Raw genomic sequence first — 5,247 nt, 5'->3', positions numbered from 1 at the left:
TTTTTGGTTTTTAAGGTTATTTAAGATTTACTGATTTTTAAATTATAATTTTAAAGGTATTTTAATAAAATTTTATTTCATATTGGTCTCAAGAGACTGAATGATTGATTTATGAATGTAATTATAATAATTAAATAGATCTATAATAATTAAGCATAGACAATGTATATTTTTGAGATTTAAAATAAAAATATCAAATTGATTTGAATTAACAAAACATCGATCTAATACATTAAAGGAGAGCCAGGGGCTCTCCCCGGCACGCCCATTTGTCGGAGGTTGGAAGCGCCATGTGTCGGGCTCTGCTTCCTCGATATTTTTTTTTCTCCGAACCATCCCGAACCCTCACGATTTTTTCCTCTTCAAAGCTTCTCTTTGAAGCTTCTCGACCCCTTCGGACGTCTGTCTCATCCCTGCGCTCCTCTCCACTAGCTCCCTTCGATCTTCGTCGTTACCTTCCTCCCCATCGTCACCAGCATCGGCCCTCCCTTCCAATATCCCTCCGGTGCCTTCCTCCCTCTTGCCCTATTTTTTTCTTCGAAACTTATTGGCCCCTCCGATCTCCCTCAGGTGCTTTCCTTCCGCAGATCGGAGCCGATCTCCTTCCTCTCCTCGCTGCCACCTCCCGCGGTCCCTGCCGTCACCTTGGAGGCCGGCCATGGGTCCTCCCAGCCCTTCCCCTTCGGTGCCCTGTGGCCGCACCCTAGCTCTCCCAGCGCACCACGTGTCGTGCTCTCCGAACTCCCCCTGTTGTCTTTCTTTCCCTTTTTGTTTGGTGCACTGTGGACTCTCTCTGGAACCTTCTCGAGCCCTCCCAAACCCTCTTTTCTCCGCTCTTCTCGCTGTCACTTGCTGTGGTCTCCACCGTCACCTTCCTCCCATCGTCACCGGCATCGGCCTTCCATTTCGATCTCCCTCTGCTTTTCTTCCCCTCTGTCTTTTTTTCTCCAGTAGCATTTTCATTTTTTTTTTTGCTTCGAGCCTCACAGACACCCACCTTCAGAGCGGGTGAGGTGGAGCCGCAGAGGCGGGGTGGAGCGCGACAGAGCCCTAGGGTGCGGGGGGCGGGGCCGTGGAGGGGAAGGAGGTGGGGTTCCAGGAGAGTAGCAGATGGGGAAGGAAATCTGAACTCCCCTGAGACATTTTTTTCCCTTTTTTTTTTTGGTGTGTTGTCTCCCATCTCACATTTCTATTTCCCAACACAGGCCCTTGCCTCTTTCCTCTTCCATCCGCTCTCCTTGCTCTCGGTCTGGGATGCTGCCAGATCTGGGCACTTCGATGGCTTGATGTTCGTGCCGACGTTGATCACGTCGGGTTCTACCTCGGATATCCTCCACCGCATCTCTCCTTGTGGACTGTACCACCCATCCCCCTGTTCTCATTGGTGAGTTTAACATCCCTCCATTCCCCCCTTCCTCTGCACTATATTACGTGGATGGATCGAGCCAAACTCTTTCTGAAGGTATTTACTCCCTCCCTTTCGGATATCCATAGCATTACTCTTTTCTTCTCAAGCTTGGGCGATGACTTCCATGCCTGCGTCGCCGATAACACATTGGTAACAGGTTTGCTCTCTGTAGCATTTTTCTTTTTTTTTTTTTTTAAGTTACCAGCGCATTCCAAAAATAAGGGCCAATCGGGTTTATCGGGGATTTTTTTTAATTTAATCAGGGTATTGATTTTTCTTTCATATTTTTCAAGCAAATTTTTATTTTGCTAATACTCAAGTAGCAATAAAAATGGTTTTCTTTGTTCAGTAAAGAAATCTTATATTTGCCGAGGACGAAGATGATGGGGTTGGAGCCAGGGGAGGGGGGTTGTGGCGCCGGAGCCGAGGGAGAGGAGGGGAGGGGGTTTGGTGGTCGTACGAACAGGTGCGATGCGGATGGCAGTGGGGCGAGGTCGGGTGGGGGCGGCGCGGACGGCCGGACTTGGGCCTCATGCAGTAGGGGCGAGGGGTGGGGGGGGGGAGGCGGCATGAGGAAGGGAAGGGAAGGGAGAAAAAAGAAAAAAATGAAAATATTTGGGGAAGGGGAGGAAAAATAATATTTTAAAAAATAAAAGTAAGGGAGGGATAAGAGACGAAAACAATATTTTTTTAAAAAATATTATTTTTTAAAAATAAAGTATTATAAAAACAATAATAATATTTTTTTAAAAATACTAATTTATTATTATTTTAAAAAAATAACATATTATTTTCTAATTTTGAAAATAATAACATACTAATTTATTTTTTAAAAATAATATTTTTCGAAATCTAAATCGATCCACTGGATCAAATCAAACCTAATAAATTATCCACAAACAAAGCATGGTACTTCATCAATTTGAAAGCCAAATCTCTGCATTTAATAGCCTCCGAAAGTTTACAAGATACTAATGATGGAGCATGTTGCCTTCCGTTCCCCCCGCCCTTCCCTTTGAATTTCTATCTCCCTCAGTTTTTTGGGGGGGATGGTGGCGGGGGCACCATGGGCGAGCAAGGGGGCGGGCGGCGGAACCGAGCCCTTCCATCCTCCGAAAGAAAGGTGAGTTTGATAGTATCTTTTCTAAACTTTTTTTTTAACTTTTTTTATTGTTGTTTTTTTGGTGTTCAGTTAGTTTTTTTTGGATGATACAAAGAATTGAGAATTGTGGTGTTTTGAGTATTCGGCAGGCAAGGAACTAAGGAAAGGTGAGTGCTGAATTTTTTTTGATTCGAAACCTATCAAAATGGTGAACTGATTTTTTCTCTTTTTTCTCTGTCTTTCATTCACTATCTTGCAGCATCAATATTTTCTAAAGATCATATAAGGCTGTAAATCCTTTCTCAAATGATGGTTTCCTCTGGGACTGGAAGGCTGTGATCTTGCAAACAGCAACCTCCTATGAACCTGATGAGAAAAAAATCAGATGTAAAATTTTTCAATTATTTTTCAGCAAAATCTTCTAACTCACTTAAGCTTTCATATTCATTAAACAATCTGTCAATGAAAGTGGAGGGCTGCTGCAAGCGCATTAGCAACCCTTTCAAAACCCTCTCAGATGATGCTTTTAGACTACAAAACTGATGAGAGGCTCTCCCAAACATATTCTCTCCTGCTTTCCTTGCCACTACCTCCCGTGGGTCTTCATTGTTGAAAAAGAGAAAAAAATTGAACAGCCTATCAGGAAAAGGTCTGGTGTTTTCAATTTTTCACCTTTTCTTGTTTTCATTGATTTTTCTATTTTTTTCTAATTTTTGCTGTACTTTTTTTGTTCGTGGAGTGTCAATCAAATGGGAGGCTTGGAGCAGACGAGGTAACTTTTTCTCTCCCTCTCTATGAAATTTATTGAAATATATTTTTTTAACAAATCATTTTTTATTATTATTTGGTAGTTAAAAAAATTTATTATTATCTTGATGTTGATTTGATTTCATGATTAGATAGTTTGAAGGTAATTAAATGATGAAAAAATATTAGTACGGATTTAATTTAATAATTATAGGTCCTCCTACTATTCAGAGTCCAACAATGAAAATAACATTTATAGTATCAATATGTTTTTTTATTAGAAAAAAAGTGAGTTATAGCTTTTTATTTTGTGGATAATTTTGTAGTTTTGGATCCATCTATTAAGTAAATTTCTTCAAGAACATATTCATTGCATTTTGCTCTATATTATTTTATTGATAAACAAAAAATTTATGAGATTATAATTTTTTTTTGTTAAAATTTATGTGTCGATCATCATAACCAACCCAGTAACAAAAAAATGGAAAAAAAAGAGAAAATAAGGTGACATGGAAGAGTTTAAAAAATTGAATTATTATGTATAGTTTTTATAAATACATATTATCTAATTGCAATGCTTGTATTTTTGTCTCCTTTTGTGACCCATTTTACATGGGATTTTTGCCGCCAGTAAGCTTTTATTCATATACTTTTATGTTGATTACTTGAGGTTGAATATTTTGGATAATCTTATTATATAGTTTCTTTTAATTATTTTTCTCTGTTCGCAAGAGTCTCAATCGAATGGGAGGCTTGGAGCAGCCGAATAGAGAATTTTAGATCCATCTCAATCGGCTAAGAGGCTTGGAGTAGATGAAGTAACGCTTTTTTTCCTCTCAATAAAATTTATTGAAATCTATTATTTTTTATAAATTATTTTTTTACTGTTATTTGGTAGCTTAAAAATTTATTAGTCTTAATGTTTATTTGATTTTAAGATTAGATAGCTTGAAGGCAATTAAATAATGAAAAATTATTAGTATAAATTTAATTTAAAAATTATAGATTTTTCTGCTATTTTATTGGACTTTCTAACAATAAAAATAATATTTATGATATAGATATGTTTTTTTAGAAAAAGAAGTCAGTTATAATTGTCTATTTTTTTATGGATGATTTTATAATTTCGGATCTATCTATTGAGTAGATATCTTTAAGAAGTATTTATTACATCTTGCTCCATATTAGTTTACTAATAAAATAAAAATTATAAGATTTTATCTTTTATTTTATTAAAATTTATTTTATTATACTATTTATTATCGGAGTAAGTTAATTGAGTGATTTTCTTTTTCATATTTTCATGCGATTTTATTGATTTAGTTATGTTTGCTCGTATCACTTAACCGTTGAGTATTTGATCATTTAGATGGTTTTTTTTTTCTTCTATTATATTTAATTTTTTTGGTCAACCTAAATAGATTTTTAGGCTAAGATAAAAATATTATTCTAAAGAGATATAATGTGTATGATGTTAGGCGGGTTTAAAAAAAATATATCAAATTTTAGAATTTTTAGCAACATATTTTTTATGATTCTAGCTTCATAGTCCTAACTATAGCCGTCCATCCTATTAATATTTTAAAATATATTTAAATTTATTTTTAATTATTTAATTTTTTTTGTAAATATTTAATCTTTCTTTTAATTATAATTCCGAAAGAAGTTTGGAAGAAATTATCAAGAAACTATGATTGCTTAAATCAATATACGAATTTAAGGTTCAATACAACATAACAAAGTTATTGATCGCACTCAATAGATAAGACTGTGAATTCATTATTATTTTTTATTATGTTTCAAGAATATGTTGTTATTTTTATAGCTTTTGATTTGTAGAAAAAATAAATATTAAGTCTATACGAGAAAGGGTCTTACCTTTTAATTTTTTAGTTTTTTTTTATCTTCATTGATTTTCTCTATATTTTTTTTATTTTTTCTTTGTTTTTTGTGCTCGTAGAATCTCAATTGGGTTGCAGGCTCGGAGCAA

At 35.6% G+C, this 5,247-nt stretch overlaps 1 long non-coding RNA gene across 1 annotated transcript; it reads left to right on the top strand.

The window, feature by feature from the left end:
* The first annotated feature begins 2,147 nt into the window (after positions 1 to 2,147).
* LOC105034379 (uncharacterized) lies at positions 2,148 to 4,073 on the top strand. Its single transcript, XR_012135356.1, has 3 exons — positions 2,148 to 2,531; positions 2,601 to 3,282; positions 3,990 to 4,073. It is a non-coding gene; the product is annotated as an uncharacterized lncRNA (long non-coding RNA).
* The last annotated feature ends 1,174 nt before the right edge of the window (positions 4,074 to 5,247 follow it).

The sequence above is a fragment of the Elaeis guineensis genome, chromosome 11 (assembly GCF_000442705.2).
Source record: "Elaeis guineensis isolate ETL-2024a chromosome 11, EG11, whole genome shotgun sequence".
Taxonomy (NCBI): Eukaryota; Viridiplantae; Streptophyta; class Magnoliopsida; order Arecales; family Arecaceae; genus Elaeis; species Elaeis guineensis.
Note: the sequence above shows the minus strand (reverse complement) of the source record. Positions and strands in the feature narration are given on the sequence as shown.